A 20,725-nucleotide genomic window follows, 5' to 3' on the forward strand; every position below is an offset into this window, starting at 1 on the left:
CTATAAAAAGACAGACGAAAACGGACGTCAGATGAAGAAGTTATGAATTTTTAACGGATTTTCCTGTCCTGGTCTGTTAAAAATAATAATATTAAAAATAAATTCAAAATTAGCTGACGAAGTCTAAACGAAAGTTGTAGAGCATAATTTTCCCTACGTGTGCATATAAAGAACGTCAAAAACGGAGCTCGTATGCGAAACTTATGGATTTTATAAGATTTTGGCACAAATTCCGAGGAATCTCGCATAGATAAGCCTTATCCGGATTGGCCACGTCACCCTCGCCGGATTTCGCTGCGTGTTCGACGTCGATGAGTCATCCGCGCAGTAGCCGACGCGTGTCGCTGATCCTTGCGTCCGAAGCGCTGGTCCAACCTCGGTCCGACGTGTGCCCTTCGCGTGTCCGAGTCTCACACGAGCCACCTGGCCCCCCTCGCATCCGACGTCTGGCGTCCGATCCGGCTTCGTTGCTGCTGCCATCTGTCCTCTCCGGTATGAGCTTCGGCCCTATAAAAGGGAGACCTGCGAGACTTTCCGGGTAAGTTTGGATTTTTGCCACCTTTTACCCCTAAACTCATATTTTCACTATTTCGACTTCCCCCGAAGCCCCGAGATCATTTCCAACACCCGGAACACGCCCCGAAGTGCCCGAAGACCCGGAAAACTTTATCTTTTCGGTTTTGAAGCCCAACCCTCGCAGAGACCGGTTTCTCAAGAAAACTCCCGGTTTTATTAGAAACAATTGTTTTAGGAAACGAAGTGCTGCCCGATTATCGTTAAATCAAGTGAGTGTATAGTCACTTTCATCTTACACATAGATATGAAGTATTTTATATAAAATACGTGCTATGTGATTATATATTGTTTATTTATTTGAGATGGATGATGAATGAATGATTTATATAGATTTTTAAATAAATTAAACTGTATATGTATTTTTATCTACAAATATGTTGGGTAAAACATGGGTAGATAGTTGATGTGTGATGAAATAAAATGATGAGAGGCGTCGATGTTATTGTGATCCAGTCATCTAGCGGAGTATGGATGACGACCACAGACTTTTCTAGACAGTCCAGTGGAATGCTGGCAGGCTCGCAACCTGTAGGTGTTAATGAGCTTGGGTGTTCATTTGCTGTACTCCATCCCCCACATGGTTGCCTTATTTGACATAAATTGCTGGGAAACCCCCAAAGCAGTGTTGTCGCCCCGATGAAAATCCTTAGACTAGGTCCCTTGTGATAGTTGTTTTTAGGGACGTAAAGTGAGGATAACGGGAATGAGTAATCGGGTTATTGTTGTTTGATGAAATTAATAAATTTATTTATTGTGGGTTGAAAAACCTATATGCTCACCAGGCTCCTAAGCCTGACCCACTCAGTTTTCTTTGTATCACAGGTAGTGGCGCAAGAGCATAAGTTGAACGACTAATCAAGATATTTTGATTATAGGCCTGTAGTGTATATAACTGTTGTAAGGCTTATAATGTGCCGTTTATGCTTTTGATCTGTATCGGAACATGACATCCCGAGTTTTGTTATATAATAAAAATACATTTATTTAAGAAATGCCTTGGTAAATCTTATTTTATCATATTTCGTTTTGGGAACAAGTTCTGCAACTCTTTTAATCAAAGGATTACTCTGATATTATTTTAAAAGCATAAATTAAACCGGTCTTTTCTGGCCGTGAATTTGGGGATGTCACAGTTGGTATCAGAGCATTAGTTTAATCGAACTAGGAATTTTAAGGATTTCTAGACTTAAACTTAGAATGCTAAGTGATGATTATGAGATGAGTGTCTACCATATTTTAGACACGAGCACTAGTTTATTTTAGGAAAGATGCCTAAAATGCTTTTATGTGCTAAATGCTATATGTTTGCCATATATGCCATTATTTGTTCGGATCTATGGTCTATTGCCAACCGGATCTAGAAACCTTATGTGTGTAGGATTCTAAGCGTACGATTACGATATTAGAACTAACATGTAAACGTTTCGGAGTGATAAGGAGAATTTAAATACCTATCAAGGATAAAGATCTAAATTCGCCTTATTCGGTGTATAGATCAAAAATGGCAAGAACACGAAGTGGAGTTGGAAATGCAAACGGAAACAGGAATCAACAGCCGCAACCCCCGGTACTTGAGCAAGTACTTGTTGCAGGAGCTGCACCGGAGCCAATGACGATGGCTGGGGTACAAGCAATGATGCAGATGATGTTGGATCGCCAAATGGAGGAGACAAGGCAATTACTACAACAGAATAGGGAAGAAACTACGATGTCTGTTGAACAGCCCGAAATGAATGAAGGGCAGTCGGATGATGGAAACTTCAGTGGGGTTGTTGGTCAAGCCAACCCACCGATAGTTAGACGAAACAACCAGGATGGAGGAGGTGATGGACGTGGATGCAAATACAAAGATTTCATGGCATCCAAACCACCGTGTCTATCTGGAAGCCCGACACCGGTGGAAGTCATAAATTGGATCTCCGAAATGGAGACAATGTTTGAAAGTTGTGAGTGCAGCAACAAACAGAAGACCGCACTTGCAATTCCTCTGTTAAAATCTGGTGTATTGAGCTGGTGGAAGTTACTAGCTGATTCGATGCCCAAGGGAGAAGCTAGCAAGATGTCTTCGGAAGACTTTGTGGTACAACTGAAATTGCAATACTGCTCTGAGCAGGATCTTCTTGAAATCAACAATGAGTTCCAGAATTTGAAGAAGGGAAAGATGAGCGTTACTGAATACGCTGCTAGTTTTACGGAAAAGATGAAGCTTGTTCCTTATCTAGTTCTGACTGAACTCTCCAAGGTCAACAAGTTTGCCCACGGATTACCAGCGGACTTTGGTACGATGGTCAAGCAAGCAACCACTCTGAAAGCCGCCATCTGGGCTGCTAAGAATGTTGAGACTCAAATCAGAAGAGAAGGGTCTGGAGAGGGAAGAAGTTAGCGAAAAGAGAAAGTTTGAAGGAGCTTCAGGTTCCAACAAGAAAAGCAAATTTTCAAAGTCTAAGAAGTTTGGAGGAAGAGGGGGAGGCGAAGTGAAATGGTGTGAAAAGTGCAAGAAAAAGCACTCCGGGAAATGTAGTGAGGAGGTGACTTGCTACAAATGTGGAAAGACTGGGCATTATGCCAATGAGTGTCCGTCCAACAAGAGGGTATGCTTTGGATGTAACGAGGAAGGGCACGTTTTGAAATACTGTCCGAAGAAGAAGGATGCAGCAAAGCCCAATCTTCCACCAAAGCCGAAGGAGAGAGCCTTTCAGATGACACTTGAAGCTGCGAAAGAAGAAGCTGATGTCGCTTCAGGTACCTTTCTCGTAAACGAATTGCCTGCCATATTTTGTTTGATTTTGGAGCCAATTACTCCTTTATTTCGCATGAATTTGGTAGAAAACTTACTTTGCCTGTCGATAGACTAGATAATGCTTTATTAGTCGAGCTTTCTAGTGGCAAGTTTATACCTGTTAGCCATCGTATGAAAAACATCTTCATTGACTTGAATGGGAATAAGTTCCACGAGGAATTATTACCTATCGAGTTAAAAGGTTTCGACATAGTTTTAGGAATGGATTGGCTTAGCGCCAATGATGCTGAAATATTGTGTAGGAAGAAGATAGTAAAAGTAAATCCGACAGGGAAGGAGTCGTTTATGGTGTATGGAGACAAATGCAGAGTAAACTCTGGAATCATTTCCCTAATGAAAGCCAGAAAGTGTTTGGCCAAGGGATGTACATCATATCTAGCATTCGTGATCGATGCTAAGAAGGAAAAGAAGGAGGTGCAGAATATTCCGGTGGTGTGTGACTATCCGGAAGTCTTTCTCGAAGATCTTCTTGGATTACCGCCTGATAGACAAGTGGAGTTCAGAATTGACTTGTTACCAGGAACGACGCCGATAGCAAAAGCACCGTATCGATTAGCACCAACAGAGATGAAAGAGCTTATGACACAACTTCAGGAATTATTGGACAAAGGTTTTATTCGACCTCGTTCATCACCCTGGGGAGCTCCGGTGTTATTCGTAAAGAAGACGGGAGCATGAGAATGTGCATCGATTACAGAGAGCTGAATAAGGCAACAATAAAGAACAAGTACCCGTTTCCAAGGATTGATGACCTGTTCGACCAGTTGCAAGGTTCGAGCTATTTCTCGAAGATCGATCTTAGGTCAGGATATCATCAGCTAAAGGTGAGAGAGCAGGATATCGAGAAGACTGCATTCAGAACACGATACGGACACTACGAGTTTTTGGTTATGTCATTTGGACAAACCAATGCTCCAACAACATTCATGGATTTGATGAATAGGGTTTGTAAACCATTCCTCGATAAATCCGTGATAGTGTTCATAGATGACATTCTGATTTACTCGAAAAGCCAAGAGGAGCATGGCAAACACTTGCGAGAAGTGTTAGAAGTCTTAAAGAAGGAGAAGTTGTATGCAAAGTTCTCCAAATGTGATTTTTGGATTCAAGAAGTCCAATTCTTGGGTCACGTGGTCAACCAAGAAGGGATAATGATTGATCCAACGAAGATTGAAGCTGTGATGAAGTGGGAACAACCGAAGAGTCCTACGGAGATCCAAAGCTTTCTAAGATTAGTTGGATATTACCGAAGGTTTATCCAAGGCTTTTCTTTGATCGCTACTCCATTAACAACTTTGACCCACAAAGGAGCTACTTATACTTGGAATGAGAAGCATAAGGAAGCTTTTGAGAAGTTAAAGAAGAAATTATGTGAAGCACCGATTCTTTATTTGCCTGAAGGAGTTGATGACTTCGCAGTTTATAGTGATGCATCTGGAGTTGGATTAGGTTGTGTTCTGACCCAAAGGGATAAAGTGATAGCGTATTCATCGAGGCAGTTGAAAGAACATGAAAAGAGCTACCCCACTCATTATCTGGAGTTGGCAGCGGTAGTATTCGCCTTAAAGATATGGATGCACTATCTTTATGGCACTAAATGCAAACTTTTCACTGATCATAAGAGTCTTCAATATCTCTTTAATCAGAAAGATTTGAACATGAGGCAACGACGCTGGCTAGAGTTACTCAAGGACTACGACTGTGAGATACTTTACCACCCTGGTAAAGCAAATGTTGTTGCTGATGCTCTCAGTCGGAAGGTAAATCTTGAAAATAAAAGGCCAAGAGCTTTGAGAATTGAAGTTGTCTCGATAAGTGTGGAAAGTATAAAGAAAGCTAAAGAGGAATCTTTAGAGAGAAATGATCGAAAGAAAGAACGTTTGGGCAAAACATTAGTGTTTGATACAAACGGTCAAGGACTGAAGGTATTCCAAGATAGGATTTGGGTACCTAAGACAGGAGGAATAAGAGAACTTCTGATGGAAGAAGCTCACAAGACTATGTACTCAATTCATCCCGGTAGCACAAAAATGTATAGGGATCTAAAACCCTACTACTGGTGGCCGACGATGAAGATCGATGTTGCTAAGTATGTGGCCGAGTGTGTAACATGTGCTAGGGTTAAGGCACAACATCAGAAACCGTATGGAAGTTTAGAACCTGTACCTGTACCCATGGGTAAATGGGAAGACATCACCATGGATTTTGTGACTAAACTGCCCAGAACAAAGAACGGTCACGACATGATTTGGGTGGTCGTTGATCGCTTCACTAAGAGTGCGCATTTCATAGCAGCCAACGAGAAATGGTCTATGGATAAGCTTGCGAATTCTTACGTGAAAGAAATTGTGAGGCTACACGGTGTTCCCTTAACGATTGTATCGGATCGTGACAGCCGTTTCACCTCAAGGTTTTGGAGAAGTCTACAAGAGGAATTGGGTACCAAGTTGTGTTTGAGTACAACTTACCATCCACAGACTGATGGTTAGAGCGAACGAACGATACAAACACTTGAAGATATGCTGAGAGCATGTACCCTGGAATTCCAAGGTAACTGGGATGAACATTTACCTCTGGTAGAATTTTCCTATAATAATAGTTTCCACTCAAGCATCAAGATGGCACCTTATCAAGCTTTGTACGGAGGGAAGTGTCGTACGCCGTCTTGTTGGCTTGAGGCTGGGTAAAAGCAGTTTATGGGACCTAAAATAGTCCATCAGACTGCTGAAAAGTTGAAAGTGATTAGGGAAAGGATGTTAGCTGCTCAAGATCGTCAAAAGAGCTATGCTGACAAGAAAAGACAAACGATATCATTCGAAGTTGGAGATTCGGTTTTACTTAAAGTCTCGCCGTGGAAGGGACTTATAAGATTTGGTAAAAGGGGAAATTTGAGTACAAGGTTTATTGGACCGTTTAAAGTTCTTCAGAGGATCAGGAATCAAGCTTACAAGCTAGAATTACCAGAAGAACTAGAGGGTATTCATAACACCTTTCATGTGTGTTATTTGAGGAAGTTCACGGGAGATGTGCCCAACATAATTCCAATTTCTAAATTAATATTGGATGAAAACAAGAGGTTAATTGAAGAACCAGAGGCAATCGTTGACCGTAAGACTAAAAAGTTGTGATGCAAGATGGTCGATTTAGTGCTTGTGCGTTGGAAACATACGAATGGTCCAAATCTCACATGGGAAACGGAGAGTGACATCATGAGTCGCTATCCACATTTGTTTGCTGATGTATGATTCCGGGGATGGAATCATCTTAAGGGGGAGAGAATTGTAATGCCCGTGTTTCTAGGCTAGGCATTAATATTGACGTAATAGTCTAGGTTAAACTTTGTAACTCATTTTGAAGTAATAAAGAGGAATTATGTGAATATTATGTGCTTATCTGCTTAATTATTATGATTAATGAATTAAGAATAAAAATAAGCGTCGAAAATAAATATTAAATAAAGCCGATATCTAAGGATAAAGTTGTAAAGAATCTCGTTAGAAACATTTAGGCGAAAACCTCATCGAAATCCGAGTTATAACGAAGAAGTTATGACCTGTCGAAGTTCCGCGACAAAACCGGCATGGCGCCGAATGACGTAAAAAGTGAGTTTTTGATAAACTACTTTTTAGCCTTGGTGGTCTAAATAAAAGTCGTAGTGTTCGTTAAACCGAGAGTATGCGTAAAAAGAACACTCAAATCTGACTTCGTATGAGGAAGTTATTATTTTTCTAAGTTTCAGCTTAGCAGTAGACAGCTAAAAACTCGAATTTTAGATCGAGTGATTTTTAGCCGCCACAATCTAAACGAGAATCGAAGGTCTCGTGAATAGTAGTATAACGGTAAAAAGACAGACGAAAACGGACGTCGGATGAAGAAGTTATGAATTTTTAACGGATTTTCCTGTCCCGGTCTGTTAAAAATAATAATATTAAAAATAAATTCAAAATTAGCTGACGAAGTCTAAATGAAAGTTGTAGAGCATAATTTTCCCTACGCGTGCATATAAAGAACATCAAAAACGGAGCTCGTAGGCAAAAGTTATGGATTTTATAAGATTTTGGCACAAATTCCGAGGAATCTCGCATGGATAAGCCTTATCCGGATTTCGCCGCGTGTCCGACGTCGATGAGTCATCCGTACAGCAGCCGACACGTGTTCAACCTCGGTCCGACGCGTGCCCTTCGCGTGTCCGAGTCTCGCACGAGCCACCTGGCCCCCCTCGCATCCGACGTCTGGCGTCCGATCCGGCTTCGCTGCTGTTGCCATCTGTCCTCTCCGGTCCGAGCTTCGGCCCTATAAAAGGGAGGCCTGCGAGACTTTCCGGGTAAGTTTGGATTTTTTCCACTTTTTACCCCTAAACTCATATTTTCACTATTTCGACTTCCCCCGAAGCCCCGAGATCATTTCCAACACCCGAAACACGCCCCGAAGTGCCCGAAGACCCGGAAAATTTTATCTTTTCGGTTTTGAAGCCCAACCCTCGCAGAGCCCAGTTTCTCAATAAAACTCCCGGTTTTATTAGAAACAATTGTTTTAGGAAACGAAGTGCTGCCCGATTATCGTTAAATCAAGTGAGTGTATAGTCACTTTCATCTTACACATAGATATGAAGTATTTTATATAAAATATGTGCTATGTGATTATATATTGTTTATTTATTTGAGATGGATGATGAATGAATGATTTATACAGATTTTTAAATAAATTAAACTGTATATGTATTTTTATCTACAAATATGTTGGGTAAAACATGGGTAGATAGTTGATGTGTGATGAAATAAAATGATGAGAGGCCTCGATGTTATTGTGATCCGGTCATCTAGCGGAGTATGGATGACGACCACAGACTTTTCTAGACAGTCCAGTGGAACGCTGGCAGGCTCGCAACCTGTAGGTGTTAATGAGCTTGGGTGTTCATTTGCTGTACTCCATCCCCCACATGGTTGCCTTATTTGACATAAATTGCTGGGAAACCCCCAAAGCAGTGTTGTCGCCCCGATGAAAATCCTTAGACTAGGTCCCTTGTGATAGTTGTTTTTAGGGACGTAAAGTGAGGATAACGGGAATGAGTAATCGGGTTATTGTTGTTTGATGAAATTAATAAATTTATTTATTGTGGGTTGAAAAACCTATATGCTCACCAGGCTCCTAAGCCTGACCCACTCAGTTTTCTTTGTATCACAGGTAGTGGCGCAAGAGCATAAGTTGAACGACTAATCAAGATATTTTGATTATAGGCCTGTAGTGTATATAACTGTTGTAAGGCTTATAATGTGCCGTTTATGCTTTTGATCTGTATCGGAACATGACATCCCGAGTTTTGTTATATAATAAAAATACATTTCTTTAATAAATGCCTTGGTAAATCTTATTTTATCATATTTCGTTTTGGGAACAAATTCCGCAACTCTTTTAATCAAAGGATTACTCTAAGATTATTTTAAAAGCATAAATTAAATCGGTCTTTTCTGGCCGTGAATTTGGGGATGTCACATTTATAAATTCTCAATCTTAGTTACTTTAGGAAAAAATGTGAAAATGGTGCTATTCCATGAAATTGCACTTTGCACCTTGTTAAGTCGTTAGTGGAGCGTGTGTGGTTCAACGATACACTAATTTGGGACTAACAATATGTTGCAAAGGGTAGCTTGATGTTAATCATGGATCAATGGAGCGTGTGTGGTTGACCGATACATTGATTAGGTGATTTCTAACATTAAATGTACCAAGCATATTTGCATGGTTATTCATACCTTGTTTGTGATCCTCGGTATCCCAGTCACAAACTTGAAGGGCACAATCGGGATTTAAACATGCCATTGAAAAGTTCAATGAATCTCAAAAGAATCTAGGAATTTTAATCCATTTAAAACTTAATAATCTATTTCATTTTTCATGGTGGAAATTGGTAAATCGTCATTTACCTACCTTCAAATATTTTGCAATTGGATTACAGCATCCTTCTTCCGAATTGTAAAATATTGTGTTGGGTCCTAGCCTTAATATTTCATTTGAGTGCTATATTAAGGATCATTATCTAATCTAAACTTTGTCTTTCTTTTCAGATGTCTTCCAACACTGCTTCAAACCCAAACCCTTCAGGCTCTTTCTCTCTCATGAACCTATGTGGGATGGTCATTTTTGATGGTTCGAACTTCATGATTGGATTCGAAACATCCGAATGGCCATTCGCTACGAGGACAAAGAATATGCCTTGATAAAGAGCTGAAGGAGATTAATGAATCTACCGCTACTCCCGAACAGATTGCTGAATACAAGGCCCATGAGAGGGACGCGACCAAAGTGTCGTGTATTATGATTGCTACCATGACTGCTGAGCTTCAAAAGTCCTCTCAGGACTTTTGGCCATATGAAATGCACCAAGACTTGATGGAAAGATACCATCAAAGTGCTAGGCAGGAAAGGTATGAAATCATATCCTCCATGATTACTACCAAAATGAAGGATGAAGAGTCTATCACGACCCACTTGCACAAGATGCAAAGATTTGTGGACCGCCTGCTGAAGTTGAATGTCAACTTCGATGAAGAGTTGGCCATAGATATCATTCTACACTCTTTACCTCCTTGTTATGATCAGTTCCGTATGACCTATCATATGAACAAGGAGGAGGTCACTCTAAGCAAGCTTCAAGGCCTTTTAAGGACTGCTAAAAGTAGTCTTAAAGGAAAATCTGTTGTTTCTACTCTTACTGCTGTTGGATTAATGTCTAAGTCGATAACTATATTTGGTATGTACTTGACCCGACCCGGCATGGTCCATTTGGGTTGTACTTCACCGGCACAATTTATATGGATGGTCTTTTGAGAATAGTATATTTATGATTTATATTAATATATTATAAGTTCTAATATATTAATATGGAATCATATTATTTAATTAGTATTGATCAAGAATTAATTTAGAATTAATTAAGTGATCAAAAAGAACTAATTAAATATGGACTCTTATATATATGGAATGGGCCAAGTTCATTTAGGTTGGGCTAAGCTTTCATGGATGGTCCATGGAGCTTTTAACCCATGGATCCTATGTAAATGAAAGGTCATGGGTATTAGGGTTTACATGGATGTAACCCTAATCCTCCATAATATATAAAGGGGTCCTTGGCTCACAAAATTGGCACAAGTGTGTGAAAATAAGAGTGGGCCGATTTTAGTGTGCATACATATTCTCTCAAGTTCTTCCAAGGTGTTTTGGTGATTTGTGATTCCATTTGAGGCTTCCACACTATTGGGGCTAAGCTCTTAAAGCTTGAAGACATCAAGCTACATCAAAAGGCATGTCATCTAACTAGAACTTTGTAATATAGGTGCTTCATAATATGCTAGTTAGGATGAAACCTTGGAATAGTTAATATTTGCATGTATAATAGAGAAAACATAGATACAAGGTTTATAGGGTTGCATGTACACCATAGGAGTGTTAGAATGCTCAAAACCCAACAGTGGTATCAGAGCCATGGGTTGTTTTCTGTTATATTGATGCAAATGTTTTATTTTCAAGTTGGAAAAAAAAGGAAAAAAAAACATGATGTTTGTCAAATTTTAAAATAATTACTTGTTTTGTGAAAAACGAATTATTTGTAAAATTTGAATCATTTGTTATATGGGTTGAATTAGGTCAAATTTAGTAAAAGATAAAATGATATGATTATTTTATTAGTTTTAAAAGTTTGATCTAAATGTTTTAAGGAGTTACATATTTTGTCATAAAATTTTGGAGCTCAAAAGTTTTTTTTTTAAAGTTGTGATCTTAAGGGTTTTTGAAACTTCCATAAGTTATGGATATGAAAGTTTTTTTTTAAAAAAAAAAATTTGATTCAAAGTTTTTATGGAGTTATAAAATTTGGTGTTAATGTTTTAAAGAATTCCATAACTTGTTCTTAAGTTATGGAACATGGAAAGTTTCATCATAAAACACCATTAATTCCATAAGTTATGGAATCCAAAGGTTTTAAAGAATTACAAAACTTGCCCTCAAGTTTTGGAATTTGAGAAAAGTTTTTTATGAAAAAAAGAATTGAATTCTAAAACTCTTGGGTTCATAACTTAAACAATTAATTAAATGGTTTTAATTTTGAGTTTAATAATTGGAATTATGATGTTTTGTTGAATAGTTCAAATTAACTCTTATGGACTTTATTAATAGTTAATTAAAGCGTTTAATTAAAAGAGTATTATTAAATCCATAAATATATGGTTTGAGTTTAATTAAATTAAAAGTCTAGTTTAATTAATAGATTAAACCATCAAGTATTTTAAATGTCTAAAATACACCCTTATACTACTATAATATTAAAAGTTTAATATATTATATGTATAAGAGCAAGTCGTCTTACCATTAGTAGGCCTCATTCACGAAGCCGGTCTATAAGGGGGGTATAAGGTTGTTGCCTATAAAATGGCAACTTAATGGGTGTCCACTCTCACACAACGTTTCCTTGACTGGTGGAGGGTCGTTAGCTGAACAGGTAGGACAAGGACTATAATTCTCCCTTCATTAAAAGTATTAATGATAAATACTAAGTAACTAAACCTTTTATTAATTCCCAATCTTAGTTACTTAGGAAAATGTGAATAAGGTGCTAATCCGTGAAATTACACTTTGCACTTTGTTTAAACCGTTAGTGGAGCGTGTGTGGTTAACCGACACACTAACATGGATTTAACAAAGTAGGCAAAGGGTAACTTAATATTTATCATAGTATCGGTGGAGCTCGTGTGGTTAACCGGCACATCGATTGAGGGGTAAATATTAAGGGTACCAAGTATATTTGCATGGTTACTTCACACCTTGTTTTGTGATCCTCGGCATCCCAGTCACAAAACCTGAAGGGCACACTCGAGATTGAAACATGCCATTGAAAATTTCAATGAATCTCAAAAGAATCTAGGAGTTTCAAAACCAATTAAAACCTAATAATACATTTCGTTTATCTAGGTGGAAATTGGTGAATCGTCATTCACCTACCTTCAAATATTTTATAGCTTGGATTACGGCATCCCTCTTCCAAGTTATAAAATAGTTTGTTGGGTCCTAGCCTTAATATATCATATTGGGTGTTATATTAAGGACTTAAATCAACTTTACGTGAATTTCTCCCAGTGTTGATGTCTGGTTTAGACAACAATGATCTTCCCAAACCAAGCTTTCCTAATGAATATGACTTCCTGAGTTTGGCTCATGGAAGTCATACTTCTCTTCCTCCACCTCCTTTAATTATTCTCCCTAACCCACAAGTTCAAGGTCACTCAAGCCCTAATGGCAAGCAAGGTCTATGTGTGATCACATCTTAGAGATGAAGTCACATATTGACAAGCCGGGAGAGTTGGGTGTCAAAGTCTTGAGAAAGTTGGATGTTTAATCACTTTCTAAGTCACATAGTGAGTTCCTTTGCGACTACTATGAAACAGACTATGACATGAACCTTAATGATCATATCTATTTGCTTGGTGCTGCTGAATCAGCAATGATTTGGAACGATAGTAAAGCAAATTTGATTAGAAGATCAACTTCCCAAAAACTTTATGGACAGTGACAATGGTGACACTGGAAATCCAGAAAAAGCATTCTCTTCCCAATGGAAAGGGATTGGCCATAGTCAACCCGGTTGACCAAATGGTAAAGAGAAAGGCTAAGTCTGAGATAGTCCCATTACCAAAGGGTCCATATGTTTATTTTGCCAAAGGAAGGGGCGTTGATTGCAAAGCTGCCAAATTTACCTAAGGATGTTAAAGTCAATAAGTTTGACTCTACATCAGGTAGAGCCCATTATCTAACTCTGTTAAGTTCTATTCTGAGATCCTCATTACATGATGTGACTGGGTCACATGTTGATGTTTTAAGAATCAAAGAATAGAGAGAAATCTTAAAGGAAGTATATGCTGATTCTGATCGCGAAGGTGGATTTCGATCGCATCAGAATTTTGAGCAGTTGCTTAAGAAGTTATGATATATTGCTAAGGAATAGATAACAACAATTTTCCATGTGGATTGTAAGGATAAGTTTTTCCGCAAAGTTTTAAAATAAAAGAAAATTGTTTAATTTTATTTATTTGAAGTATCCTTACAATGGCATTTGTGGAAAATTGTTGCTTATATGATTCCACTGACAGCAATATTGGAAAATGGATTTGATTCTTTCATTTGTGGTAGTGTCTAAATTTACCAAATCAGGAAAGTTCCTCATCACCCAAGTTTCAATTGGACCGAAACTTGGAATCATGCAAGTTGAATAGTATGATGAATGAGAACTTTGAAGCATTGGAAAATGAAGACTAATTACTTGTTCACATGGATGTGTGAGTCAAGTGAAGGACTAAAGGGATCGAGTACACATTCTTGTGCACTGGTCATGTCCACCACAAAGCTCGTTAAGACTATTTGATTTACTAAAGTTTAGTAAATATGGTTATACTTACAAGTTTAAGTATAATTCTGAAACATTGGAAAAGTCTCAATGTATGGCAGAACAAATGGGAAGAATCAAATTAGGCAGAAAGATAAAAGTTTCTCAAATCTGAAAACATGGGAGAGTATTTTAGTATCATGTTTGTGATCATCTTAATGATTTAGAAATCATATCACAATTAGTCCTCTAAAGGTCATCTTAGTGCATTCTTATGACTAAGAAGAGGAGTCATGAATTGTTGAAATGGTTAGATCAGGAAGATGAGTCATACTTCGTTCCAAAACAATTCTTAGAGTCATACTCCAAGATTGTAACTTGAGTGACATATCTTAAAGAAAGGTTTAAAACACTTGTCAAATGTAAGAGTAAAAGTGTCATACTCTTGTACATTTGAAATTGGTAAGTTGTGATGTTTTGGATAAAACAAAGACCAACTAAGGCCAATTGTGTGAAGTGTTTGTCCTGATAAAGAATCCGCACTATCTCTTGAATATTTGGCAAGATAGTCTTATATGTCAAGAGGATAGTGGGAGTCTTAAAGATCCTAAAAAGAATTTCAAGAACTAATCAAGAATAAAACCTGAGGTTCTTCACTAGCACACGACTTGAGGTTTATAACCTATCGTGTTGACATATTCTGTGCCCATTCCAGTTAAAGTTGGCTTTGCATAGGAGTTCTGAAAGTTCTCAATTGGTTGCATAACAACTTGGAAGCAATGGCAGGCCCTGTACTGCCAGGTGGCAAGAAGTTAAGATTGCATAAGTTCAGTCCATATGAGTTTGGATTTGTCATTATCCTTGTCTTGTGACTATGGTTTTGACGATTCACATGGATAAGAACACATACACCATAAAATCTAAGGGTCATAAGGTTTCTCTCCGATTCATGAAAATGATGGTGAGGAAACACTTCCACCAAGTAGATTTGAAGCAGATGGCAAAAGGTCTAAACAATTGAGACTATGATTACGGCATCCCTTTTCATAGTTCTGAAATTGTTTAGACACACATGCATGCTATCTAAGGAAAGGTGTATGATTTTGATAAAGTTTTATCAAAGCATCTCGTATCAGAAATCTGAACTTTGGTAAGGAAGTCAATAAAGTATTGATTTCTAGAAGTCCAGCTGATTTCTGAGTACATGTCAAAGCTAGTGGGAGCATACGTGTTATGCTAATAATCATCATGTTAGTGGGAGCATGATAATTATTGTTAGTGTTGCAAGTTAGCAATGTTAATTATAGAAAACAAAAGTTTCAATTCGTGAGGCTGCAGGGATTGAAAAAGTTGTTTTGCTATAATTAAGGGAGAGGATATACTTCATGTATAATAGAGAAAACATAGATCCAAGGTTTATAGGGTTGCATGTACACCATAGGAGTGTTAGAATGCTCAAAACCCAACAACTGCTACTGCCCCTGTCTTGGAAATTGGACATGGGAAGGGAAAGAAGAGGAAAGCTTCCTCAAAGATCCAAAAGGGAAAGTCCCATGTTGGATCCTCTTCTAGTGGGTCCAAAGGTGGTCCTGCTACACCCTCCTCAAACCCAAAGGAAGCAGAGTGTTTCTATTGTCATGAAAAAAGGAACTGGAAGCGAAGCTGCCCCAAATACTTGCAGGACCTAAAGGATGGGAAGATCAAACCCTCCTTTGCAGGTATTTACACTATTCTATCTAATAACTCATCACATGCTAATTCTTGGGTCCTTGATACAGGATGTGGTTTTCACATTTGTTCAGATTTGCAGGGACTAAAAATAAGTAGGGATGTGGAGCACGGGAAAATGAACTTGATCATGGGGAATAGGAAAAGTCGCCTGTCACTGAGATTGGAGTTTATACTTTATTGCTTAGTAGTGGGTTAAATTTAGAACTGAATAATTGTTGCTACTCGTCAGATATGGCGAGAAATATTATTTCCTTTCATAGTTTGTATAAACAAGGTTTTACCTTTTCTTTTAATAATGAAATTGGTAGTATTAATGCTTATTATGATGGTACATTTTATTTTGAAGCATTACCTTGTAATGGTATATATGAAACTATGATGGTTGTAGATAACTTAGGAAATAATGTGTTGCATATCGATTCGTCTAATAGTTTGGATAAAGCATGCTAATGGCACTGTCGTCTTGGACATGTTAACAAGAAGCGCATAGCCCAACTCCAAAAGGATGGAGTCTTGGAGTCATTTGACTTAAAGTCGGATGACACTTGTGAATCTTGTTTTCTTGGAAAGATGACAAGGTCACCCTTTACTGGTTCATGTGAAAGGGGTGAGGGTTTGTTGGATCTAATACACACAGATGTGTGTAGACCCTTCAAAACCGCCACAAGGGATGCTAACTGCTTCTATGTGACTTTCACTGATGATTATAGTAGATATGAGTATGTCTACTTAATTAAGCATAAGTCAGAAACCTTTGAAAAGTTCAAAGAGTTTAAACAAGAAGCGGAGAATCAGTTGGGCAGGAAGATAAAGATGCTCCAATCCGATCGAGGAGGAGGGTATCTTAGTATCGAGTTCCACGACTATCTTAAGGAATGTGGACTTGTTTCACAATTGACGCCACCTAGGACACCACAACTTAATGGTGTGGCTGAGAGGTGCAATCGAACCTTGTTGGACATGGTTCTTTTGATGATGAGTCGAGCTTCGTTACCTATCTCATTCTGGGGGTATTCCTTAGAGATTGCCGTCCATATCCTTAATCTAGTCCCAACTAAAAAGGTTTCCAAAACACCTCACGAGATGTGGACAGGGAAGGTTCCCTCATTAGCACACATCAAGGTTTGGGGTTGCGAGGCTTTTGTGAGAAAAGAAACTCACGACAAGCTCGAACCTCGAAGTGAGCGATGTATTTTCATCCGCTACCCACAAAAATCCTTTGGATATCTCTTCTATAGACCGAGTGACAATGTTGTATTCATTGCAAAAAGAGGAGTCTTTCGTGAGAGAGAACTCATATGCCAAGGGGACAATGGGAGGCAAATTGACCTTGAAGAGCTTCAAGAGTTAAGCGATGAAGGAACCTCAAACACTAGCGCTCAACTCGAGGAGGAAACTCCTGTTGAACCGATTGACGAGTCCTTACCTCTGAGGCGTTCCAGTAGAGTTAGACAGGCACCTGAGTTTTATGGTTTCCATATTATTTCTGAAGGTGATACATTTATCAGTGATAGTACACTGGTAAATTTGGATGAACCTAACAACTACAAGGAAGCCATGGCAGGCCCCGAGTCTTCTAAATGGAAGGAGGCAATGGACAGCGAGATTCAGTCCATGTATGACAATCAAGTTTGGAACTTGGTTGACAATGTACCAGGCCGTAAGACATTCGGGTGCAAATGGATCTTCAAGAAGAAGACCGACATGGATGGGAAAGTACACACTTATAAGGCGCGATTGGTTGTGAAGGGATTTACTCAACCTCCTGGAGTTGACTATGATGAGACCTTCTCACCAGTGGCTAAGATTAAATATATAAGGGTCATGCTAGCCATAGCTGCATTTCATGATTACGAAATATGGCAAATGGATGTCAAAACCGCTTTCCTTAATGGGAAGTTGGCTGAAGATGTTTACATGAATCAGCCAGAGGGTTTTGTCAATGCAAAGTACCCTAATAGAGTGTATAAGCTTGAGAAATCCATTTATGGGTTGAAACAAGCATCTCGCAAATGGAATCTTTGTTTTGATGAGAAAGTCAAAGAGTTTGGTTTTTCGAGAAGCGAGGATGAATCCTGTGTATATGTCAAAGCTAGTGGGAGTATAGTTAGCTTTCTGGTATTATATGTAGATGACATACTGCTCATAGGAAATGACATTCCAACCTTGTAGGAGGTTAAGTCGTGGCGTGGGAAGTGTTTCGCTATGAAGGACCTCGGAGAAGCTGATTATATTCTAGGGATAAGGATATTGAGAAACAGGAGTAAAAGACTAATAGGACTTAGTCAAAGTATCTACTTGGACAAAGTGTTGAAGCGTTTCAGCATGGAGGAATCCAAGAAAGGAGAATTACCTATCCAGAGCAATACCAAATTGAGTAAGACTCAGAGTCCGAGTACAGAGGCTGAGATAGCATAAATGATTCGAATACCATATGCTTCTGCTGTTGGCTCGGAATACCATATGCTTCTGCTATTGGCTCGATCATGTATGTTATGACTTGTACTCGCCCTGATGTGTCCTTTGCCTTGAGCATGGTCAGCAGATATCAATGGAATCCTTGTAAAGCTCATTGGACTGTGGCAAAGAACATTCTTAAGTACCTGCGGAGGACTAAGGTCTGGGTCCTTACCCTCGGTGGGAGTGATGACTTGAGAGTGACAGGGTATAGTGACGCCAACTTTCAGACCGACAGAGATAATTTCCGCTCTTAGTCGGGCTGGATATTTACCCTTAATGGAGGAGCAATAACATGGAAAAGTTCCAAACAGGAAACTGTGGCTTATTCAACGTGCGAATCAGAGTACATAGCAGCAAGCGAAGCAGCAAAGGAGGCAATATGGCTGAAGAACTTCATTGGAGACCTTGGATTTGTACCAACTGTAAAGGAGCCTGTGGAGATTTTTTGTGACAACGAGGGTGCGGTAGCCTTAGCCATGGAACCAAGGGATCATGGCAGATCCAGGCACATCGACAGAAAATATCACTTCATAAGACATCGAATAGAAGAAGGACTCCTCGTGATGAATGGGGGATCGTCAGAAGAGAACCCAACAAATCCCCTTACGAAGGGACTGAGTAGGGTTAAGCACTTGCAGCACGCTAGGAGAATCGGGTTGAAGGACGATATTGGTTTTAATGATTAGATAGTTTTTAGAAACTTGTAATAGCTAAAATGTAATTGACATTTGATGATTGAATATAATTAAGATTGAAAAGACAGTCGACTAAGTGACCCTACTCTAAATCCACAGCCAGACAAGGAACATGAATTAAGGCAGAATCACACACTCTTAGTCCGTAGAATCTTTATTATATATGACCCCGCGTTTACACTAAGCCATCATAGCTCGCCTGCAAGGATCTTTAGTTTTTCTATGAATGATATGATTTGTTCGGATGAGGGAACAATTTATGATTATGATTTTAATTGGCACAAATTTTTTGTGAAGATTCGATGCTTAATATTTATTGGTTGGAAACTTACCAAAAATCTCGGTAGGGTTCATCGTTGATTCTTCATGTCCAGTTGTTAAACTCCTTCCGCTCCTCCATCATTCCTCTCTGTTGGACAATCTCTCTTGAAATGTCCCGTTTCACCGCATGTGTGGCATACTGGACTTATTCCAGCCTCGGGGGTTGGAGTGATGTATTGAGCCGGGGTCCTACATAAACGGGTGGTGTGCCCCTTCTTGTTGCACCTATCGCAATACAATTCCCGGCAGGCTCCATGATGATGGTAGTTGCACTTGCTGTAGTGTGGGAGGTTTCCATAATATGGTTTTCTCGGTGTTGAGGTAGTAGGGCCAGTGGGGGTATGGACTGCTACAACTTGTTGCCTTTTGGTAGGCCCTTGAGTCGAACTACCCCCTTTCTCGTTCCCGAACTTTCGTTTCATGTTCTTAGGTTTGGGGTTTGGGGTGTCTTGGTAAGTTGTCACTCGTTGGTTTCCTTAGTTGTTACTATGGTTGGAATTGTCGACACTGTTTCCATTTTCGTTTGTGTTGTTGGCGTTGAGTTGCGCCATGACAGCTGTTACGGCGGCTGTTACAGCGGCTTGGAATGTAGCGGAGTCTATCTGCAGAACTGGTGTTCTGCTGGTGTGCGGGTTATTTCCATGGGAAGACATGATTCTGTTGCATGATGAGAAGCGAGCTCGTAAGTAACTATGGCCATTTCTAGTTGTATTCTATCTATTTATATTTACATATAAATTTCATGTTTTGTTGTACGATTCTCATTGTTTCGGCCTACATCCCCATGATGTATTTATGGTGATAAGTAGTAGTAGGTATTGTATGAATATTAAGTCTATCAAAAGAGTACATAGTTATAAATACACTTAGTTGATTCGGATTACATGAGTTCTTGGAGGGCGTACCTCCCTTTATTTACTACTACTAGTTGTGACGAAAGACATAATAAACCTAGGACATAGTACGAGTGGTGTAGTCACTAGTTCACTTGGCTATCCTAGCCTATCATATGTCGAAATGACGCACAAGGTGCCCAACCATTTCACTCATTTCACGGGTGGCTTCTTCTGGTCTCTGTTCTGCTAAGGCTGCCCTAGCCTTAACTGCAATGATCTGTTGTCTCGGGGTGACCACTTCCTCCTCTAAGGAGTGTAGATGGGTTGTAAGGTCCTCCTGCTCTGCTTGCTGATTCGGCATTGCTCCTGAATAGTGTTCTTGTCCTCCTATAAACCAGGCATGTTGTTGGGTTGCCCCTTGTGGAGGTGCATCCTGGGAGGAGAGAGATGAAAGGGTCTCTTGCCTGCTCCTGTTAGGGTAGGGCTCGCTAAGGATCTCTCCAGCGCCTTCATCATCGTCTGACTCCTCATCAGAACCCTCCCCCTCGTAGTCTATCTCTTGGTATTCTTCAGGACCCACTTTTGGGTTCTCCCCATGAACCTCTTCTGGCTCCTCCTCGATCCACCCGTTAGCTACTAAGGCAGGGTAGTGGGGGTCTTCGTGGTGAAACTCAGCCATATTGTCTGTGCGATAATAGAGGTACGAGAAACACGTAGAGGATTTAAGTGTGGGGGATTATATGGTATCCTAAAATACTCTTATAGTATTTTAAACTTTGTGTTTGTTTCTAATGTTCCTTTGCATGTAGAGTTGGTAAGGTTTAGACTTGTTGCAACACCACTATCACTCCCACACACATGTTGGTCGTATCTCAAATAAATATAGTTGATCAGGCTATATTTATCCCAAATATGATTACATAACTGTGTAGGT

The sequence above is a fragment of the Lactuca virosa genome, chromosome 5 (genome assembly GCF_052849685.1).
Source record: "Lactuca virosa cultivar CGN04683 chromosome 5, Lactuca_virosa_CGN04683_v6, whole genome shotgun sequence".
Taxonomy (NCBI): Eukaryota; Viridiplantae; Streptophyta; class Magnoliopsida; order Asterales; family Asteraceae; genus Lactuca; species Lactuca virosa.